Source organism: Arctopsyche grandis, chromosome 13 (assembly GCF_051622035.1).
Source record: "Arctopsyche grandis isolate Sample6627 chromosome 13, ASM5162203v2, whole genome shotgun sequence".
Classification (NCBI taxonomy): Eukaryota; Metazoa; Arthropoda; class Insecta; order Trichoptera; family Hydropsychidae; genus Arctopsyche; species Arctopsyche grandis.
This window is the reverse complement of record NC_135367.1, coordinates 15667438-15687568: the sequence shown is the minus strand read 5'-3', so window position 1 is coordinate 15687568 and position 20131 is coordinate 15667438. Positions and strand designations below refer to the sequence as shown.

Sequence of the window (20131 nt, the reverse complement as noted above, 5' to 3'; positions counted from 1 at the left end):
AAAAATAAAATATGTACAGTGCCATTGCATGTGGGTAGCAGATAACCCCGGGCGCAAAATTTTTATTTTGAATTTCAATTTAATTTTTGTTCGCTTTAAATGAGAAAACAGTTTTGGTATTTTACTTAATGGACGTATTCGAAAAAGGGGGGGGGGGGAGGCTAAAAATATTGGTTGCCTGGGGCCCTATATTACGTACATATATTACAGTTGCTCGTAGTTTAGCTCCCATGGTGCTAAACTGCAAAAAATATAACATAGTATGTTTAATAAATTAATGTGAATTAAATAATGACATAGAAATTTATAGATTATAGATATAGATTTAGATCTGGTGCAATGAATTTTATTTATGATTAAGTATAATTTAGTATTTAACATTATTATGTGTGACAATTTCTTAGTTTTTAAAAGCTTTTTAGTTTTAGTTTAGTTTTTATCCTTTATTTAGTTTCTATCCCACAGCCTTACTTACGCAAGCAGGACACAAGAGGATGCTGTAATGACGGCACCCTCTCGTATCCTGTTTGCAATAGAAACAAAAAATTCCACGGCACGTCACTCATACAATATGTAGATTCAAGATATATGATGATTCGATGATAAAAGATATGATACGATGTATGTAGATTCAAGTAACAAAAATCATTTATTTTTTAGTTTTTGATTTAAATTGTTAATTTGTTTTATATTTATTAAAAATAAACTAAATGTTTATGCTCATAACAAATAAAATATACTAAAATTTACCATACTTTTTTATAACGCTTATGCATTTTTTTAATTAAATTTAAGTATTTATACATAGAATTATTAAAATAATTGAATTAGAATTAATTTAATTATAAAAATAATTTAATAATTCTATGTATAAAAAGTTTTTCCATGAATAAAAATAATTTTGATAAGATAAAACCATTAAAAAATATTTATTTACCTACCTAAGCTCAGATCTGAAAGCTGCAATATGTTTTACTGGTGCAATATTATTCCATTTTGTAAGCTTATTATAGAATAGTTGTCAGTATTATATTGTATGGATGTGCTACGATTTTAAAAATATTGAAATATAATTTTTATACAAAAAATATATTTATTTGTTTTATTACATAATTTATAAATGTATCTACCTTATTTTATAGTATAATCATTCGAAGATTTTTAATATGTGTTTGCAGTCTGCTCTGTTCAGAGTGAAGACGAAAACCAGATCTCTTTGGAATTTGAATTGGCAGACGTAACAAAGATTAAAATATTTGTGAAAATAGAATTAGTGCACGGGTCATATGGTATTGTTACGTACGCCGCGGATTAAGCGAATAGAATCCCAGAGACTGTGTGACCGTTCAAGGATTATCTGTAACGGATATCTGTTAACGGATTAACTAAATGCATACCGTGCGACTGGTATAAGTGGTTTTAAGGATTAGCGACAAGCTAAGTGCATGAAATAATGATTGCACTTCTCATACCGTGGGAATACATATCCGAATACGTGACTATACAGTAGGTAAACAGATTAGACGTCCTGAGAGATCTACCCCTTATAAGGCGGTACGTAAGCGATATCAGATCTTTCTGGACTGAGCAGTGACAGTGCGTGTAACTCCTTAATCATCAATAAATGCTGTGATACGACTGTTGGCCTTTTACTTGGATCCTCCACCCACCCCTACGCAACAGTATGTATGTAACTAAATTGGAAATCATATTAAATTTTCAACCTCATTCATCGGTGATTTTTCACCTAAATTTTATAAAAAGCAGGGATCCGAACCGTTATTTTTTTCGTTCCGGTTCGGTAAAAAAAAAAATGTATCGGTTCAGTTTCGGTTTTCGCTAATATTTAAATATTAGCAAGTTAATGTAAATACACCCACACCGTCTATACCTGTCTTTATACGACTTTTCACTGTAAATTATTATGATCATATATATACATAATTATAATGTCAAAGGAGAATATTTCCTATCGTGTGCAGCTTGCCGCTGGTGCACTGCGGATTCTGATGTAGCTAAAATGCAGACAAAATACATTTATTTTATTCATACTTAATTGACTTTCTCTAGGCTTACCAACTTTTCATCGGGCCCTGCTTTTAGGTACAAAAGTGCGACAACAGTTTAGAAAGAATCTAGTAGTTTATTTTATTCTAAAAGTTAATTTAACAAAAATTCGTTTATTTTATCGAGGTAAGCCAGTTATTAATAGAATTTTTGTTATTAATCCACAAGAATAGTCGAAATGTGATTTTTCTAAGTTGAATTTTATTTAATTCTCATATAAAGACAATTTAATATATTATCCCTATTAATTCAATTCAGATTCGTGTAAATACTAGTACGAGCTTTTAGTTTGCAATTTTACCGATTTAAAATTCAGCACACTTCCAATTAACCCATTTAAACGAAAACAAAAAATAGTGTGGCCAGAACACTATCCCAATAAACATGTTTCAATAGAAAATACTCTGTATAAAATAGTATTAACAGCGGGAAAAAGTCCCAAATGAAAATACGTACTTTTGAATTTTGATTTGAACTGGGCGACTACTTCGGGAGATTTGAAAGCTGAAATGTACTAAAAATGAAAAATAAAATACCCGACTACAGATTCCAATATTCATTTTGAACAGAAAATTGACAGATTTTGAGACATCGACCGAACAACACCAAGATATAGAAATATCGCGCGATTTAAAAGACATATATCTCCGAATCTCGAGCCAATCAACATTTTTTATTACTTGATTCTCCCATACTTCAGCCCGATAAAAGCTCAAAAAACCCAGCCAATTATCGACCCATTAGCTTACTTTGCACGCTTTCAAAAATTCTGGAAAAAATAATCTACACTCGTTTACTTAAAGTCGTAAATAAGAAATTAATAAATGAACAATTTGGATTTCGCACCGGACATTCCACAACCCAACAACTAACAAGACTTACTGAACACGTGACGAAGAACTTTAATATGAATTTATTTTTACAGAATGTTAAATTACAGAAAAAGACGTGGTCATGGGTGGAGTCAACGAATCCCCCGTCATACCCCCCCAGTTCGAAAATTAATTAATTAATTCGAAAAATATTTTCCATTCTCCTAGGAGTACACGTACAGGAAGGAGATGGATACGATACGATAAAAATACTACGTGTAGTATTTAAACCATATGTTGTAGTATTTGAACATGCGTAATATTGTCGAAATTCGTTGTGTACATTCTGTAAAACTACGACAACCCGCTAGGGACGGCCTTCTACAGACGGGGGCCGGCTGTGAGCAAAACTTGGGCCTCAAAAATCAGACCTCAGGTACGCGAGACGGTAATGCAAGTGTCAAAATATATTGCAATAAGTAAGACTATATAATATATTGCTAATATATTGCAATAAGTAAAAAAAAAAACATATTGCAACAAATTATATCTTTCCTTCTTTTTCATTTTTCGGAGCCCCTTCGTGTACAGGATACAGGGGCCTTGCTTCCGTTGCTCCCCTAATGGTAAGAACACACTCAAAAGTGCAGGACGAGACGTTTAGATAAACTCCAGCTGTCAGAGGCGTTTCTTCATATCGTTAATAATTCGTACAATTTTATTATTTCAACAAGTTTGTCCTAAATTTATTCAAATATGGGAATCACCGTTATCGATCACTTTCAAACCTATGACAATACAAAGATAAACTATCACCGAAAACACTTCAGGGGGTGAGGTTTGCGAAGAGACGCGACTATACATATTTGATCTACCTGCGTTTTTTCTTGTATGTGCAAAACTATCTAAAAACAACACGTGCCGCATACCTCTCTGTGTGCTTTTACCTCAAGTTGGCCGGCCCTGGTCTACACAATTCTCCAATCTTCCAAAACATACATCTTTCCAAAATTCTATACAATATCACTCACTTATTAATATCAGAAAAATAAACTATCAAGGCTGTGTTGATTTAGACAGTATGCAAAATGACCATAAAAAACGCATTAGAATATCTTCATATATAATAAATATTTAAAAAAAATTCATAATCAAAATTGTGAAGTGATATCCACATTTTTCACGCTTTGTAGATCTAATCTTCATTTAAAAATACTTGATCATTTTTTATCACCCTTCAAACAATCAACTAAATTGAAAAATCGCATCGCACATGCCAATCAATTTTCAGTCACATAGCAACCCACCGACAAAAGTAACAAACCGCAGCATATATCCGTAAGCATATCTAAGTTTCGCATATATCCGTAACCTCCATGGAATTGTCATGCTACTACTCGCCACCGGTGTCGCGTCGATAGCTCACACACACACACACTAACAGACATTTGTTTACGTTTTTACATTTGACATTTGACGTGTGTGCATTCATACCGCGACATATATAATCCATTCATGAGTCAGTCAGTCAGTCACTTTTCTTCGAAGCCGCTGATATAGCTGAACGCATATCTAATATCTAATGCCCCTCCTCTATCATGTCCAACTTTTATAAAGAATACAAACATAACCCCCTGGGTTCCACATCAGATGACGGCTTATCCATAAAGCTTTTTGCCGGGATGGATTTCATTGTATGCTGGTCTAACAAATTCAAGGTGGATCGTTTCCAAGTGATTTCAATGCTATTTTCATAGTATAGTGGATGTGGTGGAGGCAGTTCAACAGCATGCTGCATTTTTATATGAAAGAGGTGGAAAAATGGCTAGTATGATCAAGGTAATGAATATTATGACAATGAACATTTTATAAAGGTACATATGTACAAAATAAATTTAAAATTCTTTTCTTACAGAAAATATACTTTCAATGTATAGGGAGAATAGGAGGCGCCAAAATTAAATTTATAGAAAATCCCTTTACTGTAATAATCACAACTCCGCTAATGAAGAGAGACCAAACCATAATAACATTATATTTATTGACTCAACGTCATCCTGTGATTTGCAACAACACACTATAACTTTTGTTCTGACAGAAAGTATAGCCAGCGCTGTTCCATTAGCAGTTATCACTACTAAAGTCTAACAACTTTTGAGAATTTTTCAGCATTTGCACTTTTGAAAGATTTCTGGGGAACATAAATTCAAAATATATAGTGACTGCCGATTCTCATGCCGAACGCTTAGCTCTCACTAATGTTGTTAAGGATTTGGAGATGGATCTATGATTGGAGTTTTAATAGTGGATAGACAGATATTATATAGATTATTTAAAAATATAATTATTTCCAACTCATCCCATCTCATGAAGCTGAAATAAATTTTATTATATTTAATAGTTCAGAGGTATGCAGAAAATACTTAGACTGGCTTAAACTTTTGTTTTCCATAAAAATATTGTTTATTTATAGTTCCAAACTGACTAAAATATCACGATTAGATTATAACCTTGTTTTCACATTGTTCTACAAGAACTTAAAATTGATACATAAATTTTTTTGTATATATGTATGTATCTTCATATTTTTTAAATTATGTATATATGTTTTTACCTTTTCTAAATAATTAATGTTTTACATACATATATTGTTTGTTTATAATGTTTTACCTTTATTACTTATTTATATTGTTAAAAGCAATTTTTCTTAAGATGTGTAATTCTCTGTTATTCTCAAAATTACATATATGACTTAAATATTAATCAACTAATCACTCACCATATAAAGTTTATCTCTTTTAATTCAAATAATTTAATAGTTCTAATCATTGTCTTTTACCTATTCTCTTGCGAAAAGTCCATTATCGATATTGTGTCTTAAAACTCATGAAAAGAATTCACCGAAGAACGGAGACATCTGATTTTTTTTTATTTGGTGATTCTTCAATGATTCAATGTTGAAATCACTTATTTCATGTGTCTTTTTTGTGTTTTACATTAATGAATATATATTTTTTGTTACGATTGTTTTAAATGTTATTAAAATTATATTTTAATGCTTTTATATGAATAAATGCTATTCTGTTGCTTGAGTGGCCCGTATTTAAACCCAATTACCTGACTCTTATTTCAATTTAAAACCGAAAAATCAAGGTGGACGAGAAATGGTCAAGCATCAAAAAAAAAAAAAAATAGCCAATGTTTGGGAATTCCGAGTCATATTATATTTACACGATCAATCATAAACTGGGATTTATTTCAGTGAATTAAGATTTCGAAACATACTTAAGTAATTATAACTCTATAAAATTGCATTATGATACAGTTATTTTCTTTCTTAAATATAACATGTAAATTAAAAAGCAGAAATAGTAGATTGTAAGCAGAATATAGTACGATGACAATTCATATGTGTGTAGCGGCTGGCGAGCTTTTCAGAAATAAAATTATTTTGTGGAGCGAATAGCTTGTTACAGGGACGAGGAAGATATGATAAAAATTATAACCATTATTCTCAAATGCTTATATTATATTTTCCAAATAGCAGTTTTGTGTAAACAAGATTTAGGTAGACAAGTTTTGAAATTTTGAAAGGAGTATCTATACAATCAGAATGATATTTGAAAGTTTAGATTTGAATAGGATGTGTGATTGTAGAGTGTTGAAACAATAAAGGTTTTATTTGTTTATTTAAGATATAGCCAAGCTTAATAACTAATTATATTCAATCACACAAATAATAATGTATTAATATATACACATACATTCACATATGTACATAGATACATACACACTGTTTGAGGTGTTACCTTACAGCTACCATAAGTTTATCAATATTACAAGTATATTTGTAATTTCATCTGGCAGCTTATTATAAGTAACAACACTTCCATACATACACGTTTTTCCTACTCTTATTTAATTTTAAATTCTGTGATTTATTGCTACCTCTAATGCTATATTTTTGTAAATGTAACCCTCTGTGGTGACCGCCGGGGTTCTGGCAGTACCAATGCGATGCACGGTCAGTCACCGTTTTGCGGGAAGCATTCTCTTCGTCAGAATACACAACACCGTCACTGTTGCACTCGCCTTCCCCCATACCTCTAATAAAATATCTATCGAAATACCTAGGTAACATTTTCTTATCTAACTTATAAATAAAAACCGACATATATATTTTCAGAGTATCATCAAATTTATAAAATACTTTAAAAACGCGGATCTTATACTAATATACCTATTTATGTGCATCTAAGATACTCTTCGTGGCTCTATTCTGTAATGTTTGTAGCCTATCTTAGCCTAGCCTACAGAAAAGATCCACAACACATAAAATGTGGTCGGACAATTGCATTATATATGATAACTGCCTCCACCACATCCACTATACTATGAAAATAGCATTGAAATCACTTGAAAACGATCCACGTTGAATTTGTTAGACCAGCATACAATGAAATCCATCCCGGCAAAAAGCTTTATGGATAAGCCGTCATCTGATGTGGAACCCACGGGGTTATGTTTGTATTCTTTAGAAAAGTTGGACATGATAGAGGAGGGGCAGTAGATGTTAGATATGCGTTCAGCTATATCAGCGGCTTCGAAGAAAAGTGACTGACTGACTGACTCATGAATGGATTATATATGTCGCGGCAGTGGCGGACTGGGACTGAAATCAGTGCATGCCAGGAGTCAAAGGGGGCCCCACCCAGGGTTAAAAAAATTTGTCCCCCCCCCCATATAACAAAATTTTCTTCTTTCCATCACGCTAAAAATCAAGGGCAAAAAATAAATAAAATTTTCAAAAATGGGAATAAACAAATTTAGGTACAAGAAAAATGGCAAAAGCAATATAGATCCATAAATTACATTGTATATTTCGTTTTAATCCTTGTCCTAGGTAAATAGAATGCATCATAAAAGAATGCGGCATAAAAGCGGCTTTTACTTTCGGTAGAAAACAATCAGGGACGTCATTTCAGCTTTTTCTTGGGGGGGGGGGGGGGGGGCAGGCAAAGATTGGTCTAATTGAATTTTTGTTCAAAAAATCTTTTTTATATCGGAATAAAAATGGAAAATATATAATATGAAAAAAATAAGCTTATTTTTGAAAAAATATATTATGGAGGATGAACGAATGAGACGACTGGCATGTTAATGCACGTGTTTATTATATGACAGCTGAAGACAGAGTGAGCAGCAGCTCTCCGAACCCAGCCGGGTTGGTCCCCACTCGCAGGAAGGCAACCAAACTCGACCATGTCGTATAAGCGAGCCGCCACAATATATAAAAATATTTTATGTAAAAAACCAAAAAAGCGCCGCAGGCGAAAATTTTTTTCCAAAAATCTTCACATGGTCGCAAAATGGTTAACAAAAGTCGACCATCAAAATGTATCACTATATAAAAAAAATATACAAACTTTCGGAAAAATAAACGATACACATCTGTTTTTGAGACAAAATAAAGTAAAGGCGACCTTTCTAACGATTCGCTCAATGGGATGAACAGTTTCTAAGAATGTTACCCAAGGCATACCACTTAAAAACCAAAATATATTTGCTTCAAAATAATAAAATCTTTTTTTTTCAAAGCACATAGCAGCGATTATTTTATTAGTTACACAAAAGTAACATAATATAAGAAATAAACGCAGCATTCATAGATCCATAGTATCTCATTAATCATTAAATTCATAATATTTTCTAAATTCACCTATTCCTTAATTTAGGGGGGCGAGTGCCCCCCCCCCAAATTACGTCCCTGAAAACAAAAAATGCATAATATTTTCAATTAATGTTAATCGAAAATCGAGATTTTGGGGAGGGGCCCCTATCCTATGTTTCTATATACATGGATGTGTCTAGATTAGGAATAGATTTTATATTTGGAAACTGTTTAAAATTGTGTATTTAAATCTTACTATATCGTCGAAGTATAATCAAATGTTATTTTGAAAGTATGTATGAAGTAAATTTAAATCGCTGGTTGATGATGAATCGTCCTATCAAAATTGTTTTAAGCAATTCAGTTTATATTATTCACGGAAATTTGTTTATTCCCATTTTTATTTCATTAGGTAGTTGTTACATAGGTTGGAAATATTAAATAACCTTGAGGTTGGAAATGGGCCCGGTAAAAGGGCCCACGCAAATGTTGAAACTTACATTTCGAGCCTAATAAAAAAAGTTAACCGATCCTTGGGCTGTTAAAGCAGGTATTAGTTGTTTGTGTATATCGTAAGAAATTTGTTTTGTTGAAATACCCAAACTCTAGGTCCCAAAGTGCAATATCCTATAAATTTTTACACACGTGAAATAGTTAAAAAGTTATTTAATTTTACTGAGGGCCCATATTTTCTAACGGATAGTGGGGCCCACATGCCATCGGGCATGTACGCTTGTATGGCCAGTCCGCCACTGTGTCGCGGTATGAATGCACACACGTCAAATGTCAAATGTAAAAACGTAAACAAATGTCTGTTAGTGTGTGTGTGTGTGAGCTATCGACGCGACACCGGTGGCGAGTAGTAGCATGACAATTCCGTGGAGGTTACGGATATATGCCAAACCGCACCACAACCAAATTCAAATGAGCAGTTTTAAAGAGATCAATCCGTCAAGTGAATTGGTGAGTTTTGGACAGTTGCTAGTTGTCAAATACGACTTAAATATTATATCCACGTACCGCCTTTATGCACTGGAGTGCTTCAACATGGCGGGCCGAGTGTTTGGCGACCGCTAACGGCAGTCGCAACCGGTGCTTCAACCGGTTCGTACGCGTTCTTTTCTCGTTTAGACTAACCGGAAAATTCGCCTGCATCCCTCAAAGTGTTCTTCAAACCCTATTAGGTCGGCACCCCTTGCCTCGCCAGTGTTTCTAAACGTTGCGACGGTACAGATCGAAAGAAAACTGTTTTTCCTTCGCGAAACCGCCGACCGAAAAGTAACATCAACGCGCTAAAAGAACCAAACCCGGTCCGATTATTCATTCATACTTACGTTCGTAACTAAATACGAAACACGTGTTTGTATCTAATGTCATTTCACAACTTCCGGTCGTGTCTACTAATGGTATTATTAGTGTGTTGTGAATATGAGGTTTTCGTTGAATTTAATTATTGAACTTTTATATAGACGTTCTCCCTCTTGTTTGTGAAATACACAGGTTGACGTTTTGTATTGTGTTTTATCGTTGAGTATTTATTTGTATAGAAATACATGCAGTTTTTTTGACAGTTTAATGTTTCCGTTCATACATGCTTTTGTTAATTTTGAAGGGTTTTATACTATCAATTAGCTAATTCGATTGTTAAAAATTCATACTTTTCTTTAGAATTTGAGTGTGTCGATATATAGTATGGCTTTAGCACCAGGCATTACTCAGATAAATTTATTTTTGTATCTCGAAGCATAAAATACCAAGTCAAGACGGTAGTGCTTAAATGATCAATACTTGGTAGGGTGAAGTCATTATTGTTGAACCTTATTATTATAATTAATATAAAATTTGATTAATTAAAACACTGAATACTTTTACAAAAAAAGAGATGCAATCAGTCAGTAATATTTTGACAACAGGAACTTTTGTATGAAGAATTGTAAAACATGCATTGTATATAAAATATTTACGATGTTTCGAATATGTTAATAACTATGCTAAATGCGAATTGAATCTATTTTGACATTCTCTTTTCAAAAGATTTCTGGAAAATATCAAATTTGAAATTTAAATTTGAAGTAATATTTACTCCAGCGGCCTGGGGGCGCGGGGGGTGAAGCCCCCAGGCCGCTGGAGGCATCGGGGGCGCGGGGGGGGGGGGCGCGGGGGGGGGGGCGCGGGGGGGGGGGGGGGGCGAAGCCCTCAGGGCACACACACACACATTCGTGATCGATAACAGTGAATACTATATTGGAAGAAATGTGGGATTGTCTGATCTCGGTTGCATATGTATATGCATACACGTGCGAGCTCCCAATCATATGCAATATGCACGTCAAATGCACCCGAATTCTGTTTGGAGAACCCCCACTGTGAAACGGTCATAGTGGTGAGTCAAAGGACGTGGTGGCCCGTACCACTTAGTGTGTTTTCACTCTAATGGGCGTTCTTGACGTGAATATGGGCTACCAGATCGTAGTGAAAGATGCACTGAGTAATAGTCGTAGTAGTAGTTTATTGTACATATCTCGATCAGTCAGGTTGGCATAGGCGGATCCAGAAAGCGGTCAAGGAGAGGGCTATTTTGAAATTGAACATAAAAAAATTAAAACTTATATGATTTTAGATAAACATTACTATGTAAATAATAGTAGATATAATACTGTTACGTATACTAAAAAGAGCCGCCGAATAATTGCGATCGGATTAGGCCGGGTAGCGTCCTGAGAGACCGTGTGACCGGTATAAGTGGTTTCAAGGATTAGCGACAGGCTAAGTGCAAGTAAGCTAAACAATGGCGACCGAATTGGGTGTTATTGGTCCTTTCTCAGAATTGACCTGTACCGTGGGACCGAATGTCGTGGGAAGACATATCCGTGCGTGACCATAACAATAGGTAAACAAATTAGACGTCGAAGATGTTCTGAGACATCTATCCCTTATAAGGCGATACTTAGGCGATATCAAGTCATTCTGGACTGAGCACTGCCAGTGCGTGTATCTCCATAATCATCAATAAATGCTGTGAAACGACTTTGGCCTTTTACTTGGATCCTCCACCCACCCCTACGCAACAATACTTACATTGTAGTGATTTTTTTAAAAGAAAACTATTATGGCGTAAAACCCCATTCAGGAAATATGAAAAATTTACAATATATATGAAATTAAATTCATCCCAAGGGGGGGGGGGGGGCATGGCACCCCCTTTGGATCCGCCTTTGCAGGTTAGAATGGTTAAATGGAGTAATCTAAGCTAACTTTTTAAACTCAACGCAGCGAGTCACTATTGGTCGATCAATGACGACCGCCTATTGGCCGAAACCTCATTAGCCATTACAATAATACCTATTAAGATACTTATGCATGTGCAGTATATTAAAAATAGTAGGGTTGACTTTTGGAACTTTGCTTGTCGGATGACCCTGTCTATAGACGTCACTGTATTTTTATTATATTCAGAACGATCAGCTTTCATTTTGATGAAATCAAAGTGTCAATATCAAACTTACTCATATGTCAATTTAATACCAAATACGTATGTATGAGTTCCATTTTTTTTTTTTTTTTTTTTGTGCCATCTTATCGATTCCCGATAAATCATCACCAGCGATATTGTTGCTCTTCAGATCATTTACGGGCACTACGGAATCATCACTCCGTCCCCAAAATTGGAAATTCCAAACATTGGAAAATATATTTAAGCTCGCTTATATTAAATTTTATATATAAAATGTATATATTGAATAAATACCAGTTATTGAAATGTGATCCATATAATAAAAATGTATATGTACATATATAATATATAAAGGTACATACACATATTGGCTTGACAATTGTACGGTTCAATTATAAAATCAAAGTTATTATGCCGAAGAATATCTAGCCCTCCTTATGCGAAAAACACGGTTAATTATAATTCACGAGAGGTGGTGGGCTGAGGGGGGGGGGGATGTTCCGTTTAAAGTGGTTAGGTATAAAATGGAAGGGAGAGAGAGAGACTACCCTGTCCGGCGAATAATGGAGCAGTTCCCCTAATGGTCAGTCATTTGTTATGAAAATTTGTTGGTGGAGCCATTGTGTCGGCTAAGAGTGAAGGGAGAGATGGGAATGAGAGGGATGGCGAGGAGGGAAGGCCCTCTCCATTAAAAATAACGGCCGGCAATTCTGAGCGGCCGCACGTGAAATATTCAGTTCGGCACCGGTGATTATTCGTATAATTCGCAAACTGACGCTTTTTAATCGCCCGAGGAAATAACTCAAAATTTGAGAGACGAATGGCCGATTTGCGATGTGTTTATGTGCGAATTGCTTGTTCTGAATGATGGCGTTAGTGTAGGGCTGCCATAAGTGTCGGAGCACCGACGGGGACAACCCCCTAAAAAAAAAAAAAAAACAAACAAACAAAACATTTTTATTGATATTCATAGCTGTATTATAAAAAAAATATACAACATTTCAACACAAGTAATTGGAACTAAACAAAAATTGAATTGAAAGAAAAATTTAAAGATTGATAATAGGTTTTTTTTGTGGAAGCGTCTTTACCAAATCTAAAATAAATAAATATAGATAATTGGACGATTCAAATAAATTCAACTAAATGAAACCTTACATTAACATTTTATTTCATGTACAGTAGCCTATTCTTCTATCGCCGTCACTCTTCTCTGATTTCCATGACTTCATTATCATCGCTCTTATTTGCCCAATCATATTTTTCCAATGTTTTCGTTTTTTGAAGTAACTCTTTTTCCCCTTTTATATAATTATAGAATTCAATGCATGACATTTTATAATTTAAAGTACATTGAATTATGATTTTAACTGTGTCAATAGAAAGCGAATTGCGCTCATCTGTCCATTGAGTTTTAATTAATGAGAACACACATTCAACATGTGCATTGTGCGGTGGGATTGCGAACAAGTATTGGCACATTTTCAGTAGATTAGCTTTTCTTTCTGTCTCTTCAGTTTTTTTGAAATAGTATAACCATTTATCATGCACATCTTTCGTTTTCCATTCTTCGGATTTTTTATTTTCGATAAATGACTTCATATACTTTACTTCCTCATAGATTGAATCCGTGAACAATATTCCCATTTCACTTAAATAAGTATGGGGACTGATCTAGTTGTGTATGTTTAGTTATGTTTAGGTGTTCTTCACCACCAGTCCGCCATGTATTATAGACGAGTTCGTCTGTGTTTTAGTAGTTAATACTGCTGTTTGTTTGAATAAGGTACTTTATTGTTTGACTATACAAGTGTATAAATATGTTGTTGAAGCGGCTGGAATCGTAGTGTTCTCGAGACGGCTATTGGCTGTTGACTTGGTGTCGTGCGGGCCGCTGGATCTGCAATGTGTCGTTGCTCTGGATCCGGCTGAGTTGTAAGCGTTCTTCCATCGTAGGGTAGTGCAGTGGTAGCTGGTCAGATGCTGGATGTCGACTGCTGTCGTGGTGGCTGCTGCCTGTTGATTGGTCTGCTGCTGTGTGTCGACTCTTGTTGCTGTGGGTCGACTGAAGTTGTTTGGGGTGGACCTCCTTTTATATTGTTTTTGGGGATCCACGTGACCTGTGTTTGGCGATTGATTCCGAGAAGTGCACATGGTGTTTACGTGTGCAAGTTATGCGAGGAATGTGGTTTGTTGTTTAGGGTGGACGTTTCTCGAATATTTGGCGTCGTTCCACTCGATTTAGTTTAATGGATGCAGGTGTTCTTCGACTTGAGATGACGTCAATGGTTGAGCGTGAGAAATGTATTCTCCGTCGCACTAGATATTTCGATGGCGATGACGAGATTCCTACATAAGCAATAGTTTTTTCAACATGTTCCCATTCGGGTACTTCATGGAGAAGCATCCATGAAAAAACATCATATTTCGCCAGTGGAACTGACCACTTTGCCAAATAATTAATTCCAAAGTTGTAAAAATTCTCTACATCTTTTTCAAATGCTTCTACTTGTGTCGTCGTAATGTCCATGTGTTTTTTCAGTTTATTGTATGCCTGGGTTGCTTGAATACCTAGATATTTACTATTATATTTACTATGTATTGAAAAACTTACATCAAAATATCAGTCCTCTTCGATCAGAAACAAACAGAACAAACGGATATTATCAGCAGACAGTAAACGAACTGCGCGCGCTTCGTACTAGTCAGTGTCATTGTCGGTGTTGCCAGCTGGCAAAATTGGGCAGTTGCCGACAGTGGGCATCCGCCGCTCTCGTTGTCGGTGCTGCCAATATGCGCGCGCGTATCCATATTAGATATTATATGGGTACAATTTTTGACGTGTAAACGTCTTTCCTTTTTGGACCAGAGTATAGAGAGTGCATCCTGAGATTTCTTGGTTCAAAAGGTCTTGTTCGATAGATATTAAAAAATAATTGAATAATTTTTTTAAATGTCTAAATTTTTAAATTGACGGGGACAAATGACTCTCGTACTGGGACACCGGGACACAGACCTCGAAACTGGGACATGTCCCTGTCAACGGGGACGTATGGCAGCCCTACGTTAGTGCAGTTTTGCAGATGTTCTCAAAATCATTGTTTAAAAGGGAAATTCTATGTAAACCACATTACATACAACGTTGGACAAACGATTGAAAATAGTTAAACTTATTAGTTCGTTTGCCAATTTGTTCTTTTGAGTACTCTATAACTGGCCAAATTTGTGTACGAAATGGACACTTGGATTATAACACATATATAATTATGCAGCCATTGCTTGATAGCGTTTCATTAGATGTTAAAATATAAGTAGTAAATATTTATTTAGATCAAATAATAGACATGTCCGGTAGTAAAGAATAAGAAATAAAGAGACGTATGAAATTAGAATGGATGCATTTGGACGATTGAATGTTGTTTTTAAATCAAAATGCCACTCTGCCTGAGTAAAAAGATCTTCGATCAATGCGTGATGACGTATGGATGTGAAACTTGGACATTGAACGTCAAGTTGCTATACAAAGTCCAATGCACTCAAAGAAGTATGGAATGCTGTATGCCCGGTATAATGAGGAAAGACAAGAAGCGGAAAATGTGCGTGAAAAGTATAACAAGGGTAGTGGACATATTGGATAGAGTAAAGAGATTGAAATGGCAATGGGTGGGCCTCGTGGCTAGAAGAATGGACGAAAGGTGGACAAAAGAAGTGCTAGAATGGTACCCGAGAGAATGCAAAAGAGTAAAAGGAAGACCTATTTTCAGAAGACCTATTTTCGGAAGACCAAAAGAGTAAAAGGAAGACCTACCGCTCACCATTCACCAGTGGATGGTGCGCGGCTGTATATGATGATTTAAATATGGTTCCGTCTATGTTCCATTTCAAAATATTATGAGAATATTACAAAAACAAAACAGTACATATTTTATTTTATTTTATATTATAAAGGACACTAGCGAATGATTTTGTAAGCTATTGGAATGAACGGAACGAGTGTTTATCTATCGCGTGCCATTTATCTAGATGGAATGCGTTCGTGTGAATTGTTGTTCGTTTTTTTTTTGTATCTTATCGATTCCCGATAAATCATCACCAGCGATATCGTTGCTCTTCAGATCATGTACGAGCACTACGGAATCATCACTCCGTCCCCAAAATTGTGAATTGGGCTTCTGAATCTCTCACATTCAGAACACCAATTCGTGAGGCTTTTTTCGCTTTAAACGCCTCTGCTGGTGAGTTGTGTCCAATAGCTGCAACGCTTCTATGTTAGGGTGACGGTGCAGTCTCAACTCGTGCCTCCCGGCGCATTCTCGGATGACTTCTTTTACTTTTTTGATTTTAAGGTCCTTGTGGATCTCTTCATTTGTGACGAAGCGATATGCATCGGTGATAATCCTCAAAAACTGGTTCCTTCCTTCTTCGTGCCATACCCTGTCGTTCGTGCCATACCCTGTCGAAGGCCTGTGAGACATCAAGAAATACAGCCGGACAATACTTTTTTTCCTCTAGCGATTGCTCTATTTTTGAAATAACACGGTGCACTTTATCGATGGTAGAATGTTTCGACCTAAATCCAAATTGGAAGTCGGGAACATCGATTAAGGGCTTGAGTCTTTTTAATAATAGTTTTTCGAATAGCTTATAGATCGCAGGCAACAAGGATATTGGTCTGTATGATGTTACTTGTTCGGGTGACTTTTCTGGTTTCTTCAACATGATGATTTGAGCAGTTTTGAAGCACTCTGGCACATGCTTGAGCCGGAAACATGCATTGTATAAGTATGTTAGCATGATAATAGCCTTTTTCGAAAGTTACTTGAATAGTCCCGGTGAGATTTCGTCAATTTCAGGTGCTTTTTTAGGATTTATATTGTCATCTATTTCTTTAGCTACTTCCATAGGGGTGACAGTTTTGATTAGTTGCTGTGGTTGATACATTGGTGTATAATCAGCATCAGATTGAATATTGTGTGGTTGGAATACTGTCTCTAAGTGTTGTGCAAACAGCTCAGCTTTTTCTTTGTTGCTTCTTATCCACTCTCCTTGCGCATTTTTCAGAGGTGGTATTTGTAGAATTGGTCGTTTGAATTTCCTAGTTGCTATCCATAGTGAGTGATTTTTATCAGCTGCAGGGCCCAAACCTTCCAAATATTTTTCAAAACAATTTTGTTTGTGCTCTTTAATAAGTCGGTTAACTTTGTTACTTATGTGGTTAAAATTCTCTTTTGTCTGCAATATTTCTGGTTCTATGCCATATTCGTCTTGTTCTACGTCTTTCTTTAATCAATTGTCTAATTTCCATGGGGTAATTAATGATTTGGTCTGGTTTTTCTTTTGGTACAGGTGTAGCTTCTTTCGCAGCCTCTCGTACAGAGTCAATAAAATTTTGAGTGTGTAGTTCGAGATCTTCTATAGTTTTAAGTTTCACTATTAAATTTATTGATCGGTCTAGTTTTTTTCTGAACATATCCCAGTTAGTGTGTTTATTTGTCAGGTTCTGTCTCCTTATTCTTTTAATTACCAGTGTGCTCAGTGTCATTAGCACTGGTGTGTGATCAGAAGTAAGGTCCTCTATTCCTTCGACCTCAATGTGGTTTGGGGCTATTCCTTTGGATATAAAAAAGTCAATTAAATCTGGTACCTTTTTACTGTCGGTCGGCCAGAAGGTTGGTTTTTGTGAGGAATGATACTCGCACGAGGAGCTCTGAATCGCGTATAGAAGGTTGTTTCCTTTACCAGGAGTTATAAGTCGTGATCCCCAAGCTGTATGTTTAACGTTGTAGTCTCCTCCAATAATAAATCTTGGCCCAAGGGAATTAGAGATTGTAACGCGACGTTCTCCCCATCGTCCCAAAGGGCAACACTCGCCTTTTATTTCGAGTGGCCACCCAGGAAAAAGCCTTATAGGCGCGCGCGCATGTAGAGCGCCCTCTCTCACCCGCGATCGCCCGTCGAAGAAAGATCTCTCCTGTGCACGTCTCCAGGGGGAGACGGGGCCCAGAGATCCATCACCATCAGTGCTGAAGAACCGCTGCGAGGTCGAGTGTAGCATCACTCCCTCCCCTGAGTTCCAGCACAACCTCCCCTGCATTCCTCACGCTGTTTCCGGAGAAACCTCAGCCGTGAGACGACGAGGAAGCTGTTATCAACAAAGATGACTTGCAGTCAGGAACCTCCCCGACTATATACATATATATCACTATCCCAAGGTTAGTTTACGTTTCTACATAACCCGACCCTTGGAAGAATAACGGAGTAAACGCCCTCTAGATCTTCCACCGCGAGATCAGATTAGCGCGCGTAAATCCGTTCGTTACAAGATGTTTATAAATTGGTATTTTGTGATGGTATGCTTTGGAGGACAATATGCTGCAGCAATATTTAAGTCAGCATTGCCATATTTAATTGTGATGATAGTAGCTTGCATGAATGGTTCTCTGATATATTTTTGTTCGAAGTGCTGGATATTTTTTTTTGATTAAAATAGCAGTACCACCGCGAGCTCGTTTACTAGGATGTGTTGTCCAATAAGCTGAGTATCCATTTATCTTTATGTAACTTCTTTGTAAAAAGTGTGTTTCTGATATTAGTGCTAGATCGATGTTGTTTGTCTTTAAAAACACTTCAAGTTCATGGACTCTCTGATTGAGTCCGTTTGCATTCCATGTTAATATGCGTAGGGAATTATCTGTCATTTTTATTATGTTTATTTAGTGATTTCCAATGATTTTCAATTTTTTCCACTCTGGTTATGAGCCAGTTTAATTGTTGTTTTATTTCAGTTTGAAAGTCACATAGCAACTGCATCATGCCACCGATGGTAGGTTCAGTTGATTTATTTTTCTGCCCGATATCTTGTTTGCTTTTGTCTGTTTGGGACTTAGCTGCTTCACTATATGTTTTGTCCGCAGTTGTTTGTTTATCAACAACTTCAATTTGATTTTGTTGTACGCGTTGCGTTACTGTTACCTTTTTGGGTTGTGATGCTTTTATCTTTTTTTTATAGACCTCACACCCCCTGTAACTAGCTGGATGTCCTTGCTGGCCACACAGGGCACAAGTTGGGGGAACATTTTTCTGCTTATTGCATTTTGTTGTGTGATGGTCTGCGGCACATTTGACGCATTTAGGTTGTCGATTGCAAAAATTTTTTGTATGCCCAAGTTGTTGACACTGAGGGATGTCTTTTACTTTCATTGGTGGTTCAATTGTTACTCTGCAATGTAGAAGTTCTTTAATACCATAAACTTCTTTGCAGTTTTCTTTTGGCACCAGATCTACAAAAAATAGTGGGTTTATTAAAAATTATTATTTATTATAAATAAAACATTTTTTATTTTTCTTTCACCATCGGTTGTAAATTTCTTGATAATATTTGCCACATTGGCCACTTCATATCCTTTATCTTTGAAAGAATCTTTAATCTCATTAACGGCTGTTGATGGCGGTAAACCTCTAACAACCACTCTATAGCACCTTTCATTCTTGAGTTGATAGGTGTGGTACTTTAGATTGTGAAGGGGGTTTTCGTTGTCTTTACATTCACGTTGTTTTAAATCATTTAGTGTTTTTTTGATTTTGCAATAATCTTCTTCGGTTTGTGTAGTGATTTTGATACTATTATTAGAAATTAATTTAAATTGACATTGAATGGGTGGTGTTTCTGTTGTTGATAATATATGAGCTCTAAACTTATTGAAGTCAATAACATTGCTCACATAAATAGGCGGTGGAAGTGGTTGTTTGTTAGGTTTATTGGTTTGCTGTTTTTGTGTTTCTTTCAGCTTATTTTGCGGGGAGGATAATACTTTATCTATTTTTCTTTTTATACTACTTTTCTCTGCATTTTGGCTAAGTTCATTTTCAAGTTCTTCTTCATCTGTGTGGTAGTCTTTATTCATATTGTCAAGACTTTTGCTCCTATTTAGAATAGATGTAGAAGGCCTGGATTTTTTTTCCGTTGACTGACTAACTGACGCCGGACTCCAATCATATGCTTTAACATTTAGCAACCATTATTGTCACACAACTTTTTTTATCAAAAAATGAACTTTATATAAAAAAAATGATCTAATCTAAAGGCAAACATTTTTTTTTTTTTAAATGTTTGCCTGCGCAAGCTTC

The 20131-nt window shown here is 35.7% G+C and overlaps 1 long non-coding RNA gene across 1 annotated transcript; it reads left to right on the top strand.

Moving 5' to 3' along the window:
• Positions 1–4313: 4313 nt before the first annotated feature.
• LOC143921263 (uncharacterized) lies at positions 4314–5990 on the top strand. Its single transcript, XR_013261418.1, has 2 exons — positions 4314–4718; positions 4795–5990. It is a non-coding gene; the product is annotated as an uncharacterized LOC143921263 (long non-coding RNA).
• The last annotated feature ends 14141 nt before the right edge of the window (positions 5991–20131 follow it).